This window comes from Rattus norvegicus, chromosome 15 (genome assembly GCF_036323735.1).
Source record: "Rattus norvegicus strain BN/NHsdMcwi chromosome 15, GRCr8, whole genome shotgun sequence".
NCBI classification, from domain to species: domain Eukaryota; kingdom Metazoa; phylum Chordata; class Mammalia; order Rodentia; family Muridae; genus Rattus; species Rattus norvegicus.
Genome location: NC_086033.1, coordinates 58,456,279 through 58,471,030, shown reverse-complemented (window position 1 = coordinate 58,471,030; position 14,752 = coordinate 58,456,279). Strand labels below are relative to the sequence as shown.

The window sequence follows — 14,752 nt, the reverse complement described above, 5'->3', positions numbered from 1 at the left end:
ACACACACACACACACACACACACATACACACACACACACACATACACACACACACACACACACACACATACACACACACACAAAACAAAGAAAAAGAAATAAGCAATATATACTCAGGTGGTGCAATGAGATGTTTTGATGCATACACACGGTTGAAACCACTGCTGTAGTCAAGCTAATTAACATATCCATTGTTACTTTTTATGGGCGATAAGAATACTTAGGATCTATTCCAGTCTTATTCAAGTTACCTCAATAAGATTCTCTAATTATTAGTATATAAATTTTGTACATCGTTTATTAAATTATAGTAAACGTTGAGTCAATGTCAAGTATCTGTCACTCAGATCCCAGGAGAGAGAGAAATAAGAGAAAGAATCTAAGTATGTTTCCTGGCTGCAAGATGCTTTGGTGGGATCATGGATTATAGATGAAAGGAGTGAAAGAATTAATATTCATGTAGCATTCACTCTGGGATGGCAGAGTTCAAGATTAGAGAGACGAGCAGCCAAAGTGGGCAGAAATCCTTGACAGGGCGACGCTGGGCGATGCTTCACAGAGGGCCCGAGATTTGAGGTGGGCTTGAGAAATGGAATGAACTGCATTTGGAGAGTGGGGAAGCATGCCAAAGGGAAGACCTGGATTGAGATAAATGGCGAAGTCAGAATATGTGCAGTCCTTAAAGATGGCACTGGCTAGCTTTAGCGTCTACATTCTCATTTAGGAGTAGAGACAGATAGGCTTATGCTGAGAGAGGCACAGAGAAAAGAAAGGGAAACTAAAAGGGAGGAGTGGAGGAAAGGTCAAAGGAAAGAGGGAAGGAGGGAGGGAAGAAGAAGGGAAGAGGGAGGAACTAGGGAAGGAGGGGGGAATGAGGGAGGAGGAATGGAGGGAAGGAAATTCGAATCCACATTATTTTGAGCTTGGTACCCTTGACAGACAAGGTAACTCAGCAAGTACCCGCCTATCCTTGCTCGACACTGAATGGCTGACCACCATCTATGCGGTGCCTTTAACAGCTTCCTGGTAGAAGCCCGTATGCAAACTTGAACCAAAGTACCTGTCAAAGACGGCTTCTAAATCAGAAACAGCATTTTATGGAAGGCTGAATCCAGAGAGCCTTTCCTGCCACCTTCGAAGATTAACCAAAATGCACTGGATCTGGTACCTACCTATCCAAATGCTTCTGGAGGGTAACCGTGAAGCCGGGCTGTGCCGACTTCCTGCGGCACAAACGCAGTGGCAACAGCTGGGCTTCCTAGAAGAAATGTGGCTGGAAGTGGGCCTTCAAGTCTGAGATCACAGACTGAGCTCTTGATGCTCTATTTCCATCCTAACTAGGACACAGTTTGCCAATAGCAGAAGAAAACTAATTGGTCCTGGGGCAGCTCCAAAGCACATGGAGAAAGGCCCTGTGGCCTCCTGGGAGCTACTGGAACCAGTTAAGGCAGGGAAATAGACAGAAGGGAGTTCAAACGATAAGACTCCTAATGAGACTGGAGTATGCATTTGGCTAAGATTTCTCCTAATTTTGGAACGCATTGGAAACTTCTGAACATCATGTTCTATTTGGCTCCGACGAAACATAGCTTTGCATTTGCTCGATGTTTATTTTATCCTTCAAGATCAGAGCACACTTTACTTGTAGCTCAATTTTTGTGTTGAACACAAGCCCCCACTTAGAAAAACAAGCTGATGTTTTTATTATAGGTCCCTAGGGTAGTGGTGGGGTGTTCACAACAACAACAACAAAAAAAGCTTTCTCTCAAAAAATATGCATACCAATATGGAAAATATATGCAGACAGAAATACCCATGTGGATAACATTTTGTAAAGTCTAAAGTAAGACTCCTTAATCCTCTGGCCTTTCCTCCATTTGGGCAGGGCAGTGTCTTCCTGCCTGGGAAAATCTCTTACCATATTTAAACAAATATTTGGAGTAAGAAGACTATAGCTTTTCTCAACCGCTCCCAAACATTGAATGAGGGTGTTGCCTTGTGGGCACCCTTCCCACCTCCATCTCACTCTTTCATTTGCTCTGAAATGACCTTCCCGGTCTTCATAGGTAGACAATCAAGTGCCCCCCCCTAGCTCATCACTGGGGACTACAATGGGACAGAAACAGAGAATTGAGAGATGCATTTGCATCAGCCCGGATTCTTCTTGAAACCCAGCCTGAAATAACTGAAGCCAATGCATGCACCTAAAAATTGAAAAAAATAAATAAAATATATAAATCACATTTAAAAAGTGATGTATTGCTCATGTAGTCTTCCCTGCCACCTTCAGCTGCAAAGCTGGAGAGCTGTGATTGGCTCAGTTGAATCACTTGCTGACGTCTGAGCCAACCACGGCACCTGGACCTTGGTTACATCATGTTGCTAGGCAAAGAGAATTTATTTCCAGAAGAAGGGGGGGTTGGAGGTGGCCAGTGAGGGGGCACTATAAACTGACAAAAGGGAGGCGTTCGTGGTATTTCAGAACCAGCACCCTAGATCGTACAGAGAGAGTTCTTTCTTCAAACCAAAGGCACCAACAATAGAAGAAATCATCTTTCAAAGTCACCTCGAGGGGATCATCAAGGTAGCACAGGGTAGTGACTAAAAGCTTGAACTCCATTCTAACCGACTCAAGTTCAAATCCTAGCAGTGCCATGTGGTAAATGTGATGTTTGGTCATCTTAAAATATTTGTTTGCATTTGCTTTAGAATTTCACTTCTGTGAACAGACATGTGACCAAGGCAACCCTTATAAAGGACAACATTTAATTGGAGTCTGGTTTACAGTAGGCTTAGAGGTTCAGTCCATCATCATCGAGGTGGGAGCATGGCGGCATCCAGGCAGGCATGGTGCTGGAGGAGCTGAGGGTTCTACATCTTCATCTGAAGGCTGCTAGAAGAACTGGCTCCCACTTGGTTAGGAGGAGGTCTCATGGCCCATCCCCACAGAGACACACTTCCTCCAACAAGACCACACCTACTCTAATAAGGCCACACCTCCTAGTGCCATTCCCTGGACCAAACATATTCAATCCAGCACAGTATTTATTAATTATAAATAACAGAATCCACTATGAGATTGTCCATGTATATATTGATTATATTTAACCCATCTCTTATGCTTTCTCGTGCCTCTCTTACTTCCACTCGTCCCTCCTCCTTACCAAGCAGTCATTAAACTTCCATGTCTTCCGTGTATCCATGTGTAACCCAAGGAGTTTCACTGAGTTGCTTAAAAGAGGGTAGGTGAGGGGTTATTTACAGGAACACGAACATCTCGCCAAGGGCTACATCCTTTGTATTTGAACTTTAAGCCTAAGTCTTCATATTTACAACCTGGAAATAATAAATATAATTTTTCTCTTAAGTTATCATGTGGATTAAATGAAGCAGAGTGCTTAGAATGCTTGCTGGTGTTAAACGCTTGAAGGTCATTTCATCTTCAGTGTGCGTGTTATTATCACTGGTGTGATCACAGTTATTAACCAGTGTGCCCACTAAGTTCCAGGCTGGAAATTTCCAGGAAGGGTGGTGAAGATGGTGTGGCTCCATTCTATCATCTTTGGGGACCAAAAAGCATCCTGCTATGTGGGTCTTCTCTCTCCAGCACACTGCTTCTGTTCTTTCCCCCACCTCCCATAATTCTCCTTCGCATCCATGGAGGCAGGAAATGTTTATGTAAAATAAAAGCAAGACAATGTTTCCTTGACACTTGCTTACCTGGGCAAAAGAGCTCTCACAGGTAATTGAGTGCCACACAACTGAAGTCTCTGAAGCCATCTGTAGTCCTCAGAGAGCTATGGAAAAAAGCTCACCAACCCCAGGACCCGCAGACAAGGTGATATGCAGCTCCACCAGATGGCTTGACAAGTAAAGCTTCCAGGAAGACCCATGGAGAAAATCCAAGTCTTCTGAGACTCTACTCCACCGCGTTTCCTTTGTTAGATCTTGCACTCAGTGAAACTTTCCATGGAGGGTTTTAGAAACGGGGGTGTTCTAACGGAGAATGGTGTCCTCACTGCTACTCCACTGCCAGGGACCGACCAGTGCATAGATTTACAATTTAGGCTTTTTGTCAAGGAAAAGGGAAGCAGGTGGCTATTCACACACGTCCCCTGCACTCTGGCGAATGTCTGTGGCACTGATTACCCAGGATTCAGAGTCCTATTATTTTAAGGTTTCATAATATGTTTTCTTTCTAATTATGGGCAGCAAGTGGACTACTACCTTGTGTTTACATAGAACCGGCCCTTGGAAAGTGCTGGAAATAATGACAGACTCTCTCCCTCCAGAGCTCCCTGGGAAAGCAGCAGGTCCTCCTCTCTCAGCTTTTAAGGTTGCACAGCATTCAGAAGCCTGTGGAGTCCAGAGCCTGCCTTTGCTTTGAATAAAAAATGCAGTCGTGGGTTTCCTTTCTAATAGGAAAACATTTGTAAGATGAAATGAGTGGTTATTCATACTGTCCAGGGTAATCGCCACGAGAAGGAATTCAGCTAAGATTTTCTGATTTTTCTCTTTCTTTCTTATATATTTTTACCTTTTTTATGGGTTTTTTGTTGTTATTGTTTTGGATTTTTTGTTTTTATTTTGTTTTTGTTTTTGTTTTCAAGAAAGAGTCTTGCTATGTAAACCCGGCTGGCCTTGAACTTACTGCCTCGGTTTCTTGAGTGTTGAGATTATAATCATCGTACACCATGCTCTGTAAACTTTTAGCATAAGAAGATAATTTATCCACTTTCTTCCCATACTGTCATCATTTTCTGGTGTTTGGTACATACATGCATATGTGTGTGTGTGTGTGTGTGTGTGTGTGTGTGTGTGTGTGTGTGTGTGTGTGTTGAGAGAGAGAGAGAGTTTGTTTGAGTTTGTGCATGTGTGTGTGTGTGTGTGTTGAGAGAGAGAGAGAGTTTGTTTGAGTTTGTGCATGTGTGTGTGTGCATGTGCGTGTGTGAACAACTATATATAGATTCTAGACTGATCTTGAACTCTAAATTGTCCTGCCTTAGCCTCCCAAGTGCTGGTCTTATTTTTTCCATTTTTTCTACCCTAATTGTATAACTGTAGTGGTACTACATATCCTGTGGACAGCAGAATAACATGCTCACAATGACACCAGCCATTGTCCTCCAAAGCTCACACATGTCCTTGATCCCAGTACACTTGTCCCTGTATGTTCCAGCCCTAAACAGCTGCAAGCCTTCATCTAGTCCAATATGGTTTTATCATCACAGGAGGAAAACACTGAGGCTCAGGGGTGTGGAGTGGCCTAATCAGGGCTCTGCAGCTGATTAGTGGCCCCGCAAGGACATGAAGGCTGTGGTCTCCAGGGTTACTTGCTACAGTGACCTCACAGTAGAGGGCCTCTTACACGGTTCCTACCTGCTGCTCCTATCTACCCAAAAGATTTTTACATTACCTGGGTCTATAGATAGATAAAACAGATATATAAATCAAACATTAACTGCTAACAAATCATAAGAATGATATTTGAAACAATTTTGTCATATATGTATGTGTGTGTGTATGCGTGCGTGTGTGTGTGTGTGTGTGTGTGTGTGTGTGTGTGTGTATGTATAATGTCTTAATTAGATTTTTACTGCTGTGAGGAGATACCACGACCAAGGCAATTCTTCTAAGGACAACACTTAACTAGGGCTTACAGGTTCAGAGGTTCAGTCCATTATCATCAAGGTGGGATCATGGCAGCATCCAGGCAGGCATGGTGCAGGGGGAGCTGAGAGTTCTTTTAAAAAAAAAAAAACTTTTAGCGCTATTTAATATTGATCTATGGCAACTAGATACAAGGTTGGTAAGTAGCATAAAACAATGGTAGAAGACAGAGATCATATCACTCCTAACACATGGTAATTTAGAAGGAACCTGATTTCTTTCCATTGAATATCAATATCCCATACACTGGGTATAACATGGAGAACACAGAATGATTCACTAAATTTTCCCATATGAGTTTATTTTCTTTTCCCCAGTCCTCACACACTGAATAATGCTATAGTCATTGTTCCTTAATGTGGAAAACTTAGAGCATTTCAGGGGAATATAAAACAACCAAGGAAACCTGCCAGGTGTGCTGGCATGAAATATTCCCTTTATTAAACTGAGCTTCTGAACATATTGTCAAATTTATTCTTATCAGTACACAGATAGAGAACCAAGTATTTCTTACTATCTCATCTAATCTGCAACAACAAAAAGTTCTTCCCAAGCCTACATAGCACTTACGTGGCAAAGAAATGAATGTGAAATAGAAAGTAAAGTGGTGGCATAAAATCTGCATACACGGTGAAATTCAGAAGACTTTGTATCTACACCAACAGCAGCTCAGAAAAGTACACACAGGTGACAACCTGACTCTGAAGCCTTAACAAAGCCTAGAAAATACAGTCGCAAGGAAATCTCTAAACACCCATCACACATCAGAAGTTGATAAATACCTGGAGGAAATTAGTTCTAAGGAAATAAATGGTCAGAAGATTACTCATCCCTTCTCCCATAAATATCATTAAATATCAATAAAAGAAGTCTCATATTGTACAAGTCACCTCATTGAAAAAGTCGGGGAGGTGAGTTAAAAAATAAACTCACAAACTTAGAAAACACATTCATAAGGGAAACAAATGAAAAATATCGGGGAAACAAAAATTCTTAGAAACTTTAATAGTTGTCAGGAGCCATCAAGGAGAAGCTAAAAACTAGCAGGTAATCTTTCTTAAATGGTGAGACCACTCACTGTCTAAGTTATTGGTGGATTTGCTTCTCTAGGCAAGGCTGAGAAGATTTTATTTTAGGAAAGACTGCTATTAATATGCCTTTCCTGTTATTATTAAAAATACATATAGCAATCATTCCGTATTAGCTCACTCTTTTGAGCAGATCTCTGCAGAACCATGAAGATGTGTAGTGATGCTATGTAGACAAATAGATGATTGTTTAATTCTTAGTAATGACTCTATAACTGCATGCATGGGCATGCAAACATTCACTCAAGACGTGTGTATATGTGCATGTGTGCACACGTGTAAGCCGTGTGAATGAAAGCAAATGCTTACAAATGACAATCGGCTGGTTACCTTTTCACGGGGAAAACTAACTCTTGAGTGGATACTCGACAGTTCAGGACACCGAGGATCTTTGAAACTTTTCACAGCTGATCAGTATTTTGATTTTCTAAGCATCACAACTGAGAATGCTGCTTCGTGTAAATACATAGAATAAAATGGTAGAGATGTGATTAGGGCCATTTCAGACACTGACACGCTCTGTCCTGATTCCAAACCGGAACTCATCTAGTGTTTTTTATGAAACCCTAGCAGCTCAAATAGCTTTTAAAAGTGAACGATTTAGCACAGTGGAATCCTAAAATACACCAATCTGAAACTTACAGGCTGGAGTAGAAGGGTAAAAATAATAAAGAGTTCACTGTCGTAAGTAAACCATGATATTTCAGTAAGACCAGAAAACTTTGAAATAAGAGCTAAAACACCAAAACTAACACACAGTAGTGTCCGCTCTCCACCAGGGTGATTGAGGAAGTGGCATTTGCCTTGTGTGACAACAGTGTGCATGTCCTGAATACAGAACGAAGGCTGCAGTACAGCCACAGGACACAGCCCAGGTGAATGCTGTCAGGATCTTTTGGGAGTCGTTAGGATGCATTTAGTTTCTTTGGTTTTTGGTTATTTGGAACCTTTTACTGTATCAAATTATTCTGCTACCCGACCCTCAGGTATGCAAGCATCCACGAGAAACTGTGGATTAGAGTAACAGACGGTGAAGCCCCTTGATGTCAGCACTTAACACAGGGAACATTTACTCATCTCTAGTCACTTGAGAGTACAATACATGTTTTCTTGATAGGAAGTGGTGGTTGTCCCACCTTGCAGTGATTCAGGGATCTAAGTGTGGTCTCACCATCCTGGTGTGGTGGCTCTGAACTGGGGATGCTGTGGTACCCCGGGGGCCATTGGGTATTGTCTGGAGCTGATTTCCCACTCTTGGCATCTGGAAGGCTGAGGCAAGGCTAATGGTAAGTATCATGCACTACAGACTCCCACGTTAAAGATTTCTCTGCCCAGTAACCCCAATATCCAGAAGCACTGCCCAAGGCATTCGTCATCTACATCTAAGCATCTGAACAGAGAGCTGCAAGATCCAAGCACCTGAGTGCAGGAGGCCAAGCACTGAGTCCTGGTGGGTTGTTGATGCCAGTATCCATTTGGGGATGAACAAGCAAGACCTTTTGGTACACAACCGTCCATCTTCGCACGGTGATTTGAAAAGAACATCTGCCTGGTGGCTCATGACATTGTGGAAACATCAATTGAGCAGGAATGTTAGTGCTACACAAGCACGGCCCGACGTCGGCCTTCGAGTTTCGGTTCCTCTGTCAAGTGTCTCCCTATGACTCAACGTAGCATTTGGCACTGCAAACACTACAGTCGAGCAGAGATGTTGCTCTTTCGAGGAAAAGGCTGTTTCCCTCTATCATTCCTGTCTCTGCAACTGATGATGCCACTTCCTCCCTCACTGTGCTGAGCCACCATTACCTGCTCAGCCAATCTCCCCAGCCCTGCCTCTGAGACAGTTCCCTGCAGGCGTGGCCATGCATTAGCATCTGTGGCCTGATACTGCAATGACCCCCTCCATGGCCTCTTTGCCTCCTTGATTACCACACCCAGTCTACTACCCCAGGGTGAGCCAAGTACACTTTTTTTTACTGGAATGTAAAAAAAGGAAACCCACTTACCTCTTTGCTCCTCAAGGCCTGAGCTGCCTTCCCTCACTCCCATAAATTCCTGGAATTGATACCAGTGTTTTGGTTTGGTTTCAGCATGGTCCCCTTCTCTCTATCCTGCCAATACTATGGTTACTATGAAAATAACTAACTTGGGAGTGAGAGTCAGCTCCGAGTAATCATCCTCGCCAGGGTCCATGAGATTGTTTCTCTTGCCTCTTTGCACTTCTCGAATTTCACTACAGATGCCAGTTTCTCTTGGTGTCTGGGACTCTACACTGACCCAGATGCCAGACAGTTTTATCTTCCTCTCCTTTGCAGGCCCAGGGTCCTCTTCCCAAGGGAAATCATTCTTGAAATTGCTACCCCTTCCAAGCCCCCAGCCTTCGCTGGTTTCACGGCCTCTGCAGCATGAGTCCCACTCTGGCCAGTGTGCATTATTCCTTCTCCTCTCACCTCTCGTCTCATCAAACAACATGAAAGTTCTGCGAGGAGAGAAGATGTGTCCCCTGCTCTATGGCAATGTGGCGCACAGCAGCTATCGGAACCACACAGTCACTGAATCAACGCAGGGACAGAACGACAAAGCCCCAGGGGATGAAGGAATGAGCGGGAAGCCTTGTCCCAGCCCGGGATGTTAAGGAGCCACACGCAGAATGGACAATGCAAAGGACAAGCCCAGAGGCCTGATGGAGAAGTTCCCTTTGTGTTGGTGCTGCTCTTCCCTCTCCTCCTCCTCCTCTGTCATGACTGCTCTGACTTCTCGTCTTCACTTCCTTCACTTGCTTTTAAAAACCCACAAACACAAAATCTAAACTAGTCTTCCTAGTCTTGGGTCACCTGCCTGGCTGCTTCCTGAGACCTGGTCTTGGGCAGAGAGATGCCCTTGACACGAGCAGGACTGATGGCAGGATTTCACTTTGATCACTCATCTGTCTTCATTATCTTTTATAGATTAACTTTCTGTCCCTTCCCACTATCGGCAGACAAGCACCGTGCTCAGTCTTTACATGGGCACAGTAACCGTTGTCTACAACCACACATTAAGAAACCAGATTCTGAAAGTTGAGCCGAATCAAAGAGGGACACCTGAATTTGCTGTATGCCAGGTACTGTGACAAACACAACTTAAGGAAGTGATGTAGGAACACTGGGTCATGAACGATAAGCAAGCAAGAGATGCTTTAAGGTACGGGCGAGGGTTGTATAGGTTATATACGGAGGCTGTGCTGCTTCATCTAAGAAGAGACTTGAGCATCATACGTTTTGGTATCCACAAAATGTCCAAGAATGTATCTCTCAATAAAGTGTGAGCTGTAGAGCCCATAGTCATATAAGCTTTGAAAACTGCAAAAACAGGATACTCTCTGATTGTAATGGTGATAAGATTCTTTTCCATTCCCACCCCACCCCCTCCTGCTTCCCACGCTTTCGAGCACCCTATGCAGACTTTCTGCAGTATTTTTGGAACACGGCTGAGGTGAAGTTGAGTTGGCATATTTAGCTTGGGTTTGAGGAGATATATTTAGTTGGCTTTTCGTCACCTCTGAGCATAGATAAGTTACTGCTATTCATAGGAATTGCTTCTAGAAATACCCTGTAATTTAAGGGCCAACTCATGCAGCATCGTGAGACCAAGGCACACAGTCTACCGTGACATGTGTGCAATAGAGGACTTGGCCCTGGGAATATATGGGAAATGAAAGATCACCTACGTTTGAGGTTACCACAGTGGGAAGTGGTCTGTGGGACTCCTCCCCTACCGATCATGCAAAAATGTAAGCCAGAATCTCCATCCTTCTCACTGTGTTAGTTAGGGTTTCTATCGCTATGGAGAGATACCACGGTCATAGCAACTCTCATAAAGAAAAGCATTTAATTGGGACTGGCTTTAGAGTTTAGAGGTTTGGTCCATTGTCATCATGATGGGGAGCACAGCGGCACACAGGGCTGGGGAGGAAGCTGAGAGTTCTACGTACAGTCTGCAGGCAACAGGAAGACAGAATGACACTGGGACTGCCTTGGGGCACCCAAACTTCAAAGCCCACCCCACTTCTTTCAACAAAACCACACCTCCCAGTAACACCACTTCCCGTGACCCTGTGACCACCACAGTGGTCACAAACCACCATAGTGACCATTACAGAATTTTGACTCTGGACTATAAACCTAGAGTAGTTTTCTAAACAGCATACATGTCCTGCTGTGAGGCTCAGGCTTGTGGATGTCAACTATTACACCTAGAAAGAAGTTATGATGTACTGATGAAAGACTACATCACCTTTCTATTATTCTTCTCTTTAAAATCGAGATGCTTGAAAGAGACCGGCAAAGAGTAAATATTCAACATAGTCTATGGAAAATATTATAATGTATAATGAACAGTTAACTAGAGGGGCTTTTCTCTGAATTTTGTCTTAAGCGACCCAAAGGCCCATGTGGTAAACTTGATCTCTAGATGAGGCAGAAGCTTGATGACAGGGCTGTGTTATTAGGACGTGCTAGAACCCTTAGGAGGTGGAAGCTAAGAGGTATTTAGGTCACTGGTGGGGGCAGTCCTTAGGAGACTCCGGGGACCCTCCCCCACATTCATTTCTTTGCGGTTGTTTTGTTCAGAGGCATGCTCCCACCATGATATACTGCCCCACCACAGCACTAAGGCAACTGGATGAATTGGTTCTGGAGTGAAACATCCAAAATGGTGGTTTACTAATAATTTCAAAAAATTATGGCGATAGGAAGATGACTAACACAACATGTGGTTTGGGTTACTGAGAAGAATAGCATGATGTGTAGTCATGAGTACACATGAGTAGAATATGTATGTATAGATAACATATATATTTATATATTAGATAGTATATATAGACAGCATATGTATATAACAGATGAGTCTCACACAGAAAATATAAAGAAGGAAAGAAACCATTAGACTGCATTTGAGATTTCTTGTCTGCCTTAAAAATAGTCCCCAACACTTATTCATGTTGAAAAAAAAGAAATTAAATTACGGAATTCATTATAGATCAGAGTTGGTAATCTTTGATATTCTCCTTCCCCTGTCACTAAGGAGGGAAGCTTCCAGTGTTTTATTGTTACTGCTTGTTCTGTTTATGCCGTACTATATAGATTAAGCCTTGGATCGTGTATATAACAAGCAATCAATCAACCACTGAGATTCTTTTTTTTTTCTTTTTGAGGCAAGGCTTCACAAAGTTTCCTAGTTTAGCATCAAACTTTAAGAAGTTCTTGAATTTGTAATCTTTCAGCCTTCTGTGTAGCTTAGATAACAGGCTACAAGGCCTCCTCTTCAGGGTGACTCTTGACCAAGCTATAGGGAGCAAGCTGACATCTTGGGGGGGGGGGTTGCACACGTTATTCCTAGGTCAGTCATTCTGAGGGGTGAAACAGCAAGTTGTACCCGGAAGACCCTCGATGCAATCAGCATGGTGTAAAAAGGTCTTTCTAGTTGTCCTGTGTCCTCCCTCCTTCTCTCCCTCCCTCCCTTTCTTCCTTCCCCTTGAGTACAGTAAGAACCCAGGGAGCCTTGGACTTAGGCAAGATCACACCACGTTACACCAACTTACACTTGAACAGCAAGTTACCCTGCGCCGCCTGTACCCACCCTTCCATCCCCCGCAGGACTGGGCTGTTCTCGAAGGCCATCAAGTGCAGCTTCTGACCTACCCCTGACTGTGGTTCCCAGGCGGTGAAAACAAAGCCCAGTGCAGTGAGACCCTTCTTCACATGCCAAGCAAAGATGTATATGCTAAGCGAAGCAGCCAGCAGATAATCATTTACCTCAGCTGTGACCTTTGCATTGGAGGTAACTAGTATGATTAAGCACCTGCTGGCTGAGGCGATGTTGAAATTGAAATTCTCTGGGCCTGACTCAATGCTTTTCAACCTCATCCCTGTTCCTCTCCACCGGGAGAGCGGGCTCCTGTCATAACAAACAGGGAAATCCCCACCTCAGGCCTGCCTTGAAACCCTGCACCCAGCCAGGGTTTTCTTTGTCGATGGAGGTTTGTTTACTTGCTAGGCAATGAGAAGCCGACAAACTTGTACTTGAACCCAGCAGAGGAAAGGCTACAGAGATCAAATAACACAGTGGATGGGAGGAAGCCAAGGCCAAAGGCGGACACCACCTAATCCCAGAAAGTAACTGCAGCTGTGCTCCAAGGCTGTCATCATTTTCTTACTGGAACCCTTGAAATGTTGTTTATCTCCTCTCTGAACTTGGGTGAGTGTGCCACCCTAGGATACTAACGTCCCGGTGAGGTGAGCTGCCCTCCTTTTCCCAATGTTGATTTCATTTGGACCCCTCCATTTTCAGCAGTACATGGCTCTGCCAACATTTCTTTGTCTTCTGACCACTGCCTTGAGAACCCCCACTCACACTCCTTCTTACCCCCCAGCTTCCTGTGAGAAACCAGGGACTTAAAGATGATCACATTCGTGGAGATGCTTAATTCAGACTTTCTCTTGAATGGGCCAACAGGAGAGAAGGGAGTAAAACAGGGTAGTCTAAAATATGCAGTGAAAGCTTTGGTTTGCAAGCACAGTCATGCAGAAGGCTTGACTTGGCATATTTAGACACTGGGAGCCAAATTCTCCCCTTGATTGAACTCTGTGCCTCTTGCTGGCATGAGGAGGCACACAGCTTCCACCTTCTCAGAATGCAGAAACACAGGAGTTCCCAAGAGATGTAGGCTCCACCCTTATTGAGCAGGAGGAGGGCAGTGTTAATACAGGAAGCAATTAGCATGGGGCCCTGAATGGGAAGAGTTCATGGTATCGGGGAGAAAGTGAAGGAGGAATAAGGAGAGGGGGACCAAGTGTACAGTCAGTGAGGCCTTGGGAATCCTGGTGAGGTCTGAAGTCACTACTTCTTTTCGATTACTGTCATTACAGGCTTTAAAATGGGACAGTGTAAGAACCAGATTATATATAGATTGGACCTTACTAAAATTCATTTTGAGAAATTCAAATATCAGAACACAGCAAACCTGAAATCCTAGTACCTTTCCCTCACACACTTCATCTTTTGCTCAATGAAGAGATGAGTTGTCGAAACCTGCTTATGAAAGAATCCTACACGTTGAAGACACGTAACAGAAGCCTACTCTAACTCCAAACAATTATTTTCATTACCGTTATTGAACCTTGACTGTCTTCAGGGGGCTTATTTGAACATACAGAGTATCCATAGGATGGTAAAAAAAAAATCACAAACCATAGTCGGCTTTTCTCTAATACCACACATAAGTAGGGAAGACAAAACACTAAGGCAGGCAGTGTAGCTAAGAGGTGACCCAAATAGACAGTTAAACCTCACAAGAAGAGATACTGAGTGTGTGTGTGTGTGTGTGTGTGTAGGGAGGGGGGGGAAGAGGAGAGGAGGTGGGACAGCTCATTCCTGCCTCTCACAGTGATAGAGAGATGCTAAAAATTGTGGTTGATAGTGAAGGGGGACATTAGGAGGGAAAAGCAAAATCCATACTAGGACACACACGGGGGATGGGGGGCAGTTTTAGCTGACATCCAGAACTGCCGTGCTGCTCTGAAAAGTGTTCCCAAAGATTCAAAATCACCTCTGGTGGTTTCCCTTTGTACCTGTAGAAGGTGTTTTGATGAATCGTCCTAAATTGATTCAGAAAGAAGGCAACTTTTAGGGAGGGTTTCAGATGCAGACCAATTAGTTCCCTGATGATGCGAGCTATTTGTTTTATGCTTACTTCCTGGGTCCCCCTGGAAGCCAACCGAAGAACGGTTTCTAATTGCTTAGTGCCACTTAATTCTAGAGAGTTCATTTACCTCCCATGGACCAGTTTGACTCCTTTATCCTAAATCTGTCATGGAACATGCCCTCCCTTTAATGTATTCATAACTTTCTACTCCCTTCAGAACTGCTCAGATGCTGAGTTTAAAGGGTAGGCATGACCCAGATCCAGCTTGGTTTCTGGGATAGAGATCAGGAGGCCTTCTGTGTGTGGGAG

The 14,752-nt window shown here is 43.8% G+C and overlaps 1 long non-coding RNA gene across 1 annotated transcript in view; it reads right to left on the bottom strand.

The window, feature by feature from the left end:
- LOC102546462 (uncharacterized) overlaps window positions 1-1,373 on the bottom strand; it is a 209,570-nt gene extending 208,197 nt beyond the window's left edge. Inside the window, exon 1 of the long non-coding RNA XR_010058214.1 lies at window positions 1,174-1,373. This is a non-coding gene — a long non-coding RNA (uncharacterized LOC102546462). The remainder of the gene's footprint in view (window positions 1-1,173) is intronic.
- Window positions 1,374-14,752: the final 13,379 nt, after the last annotated feature.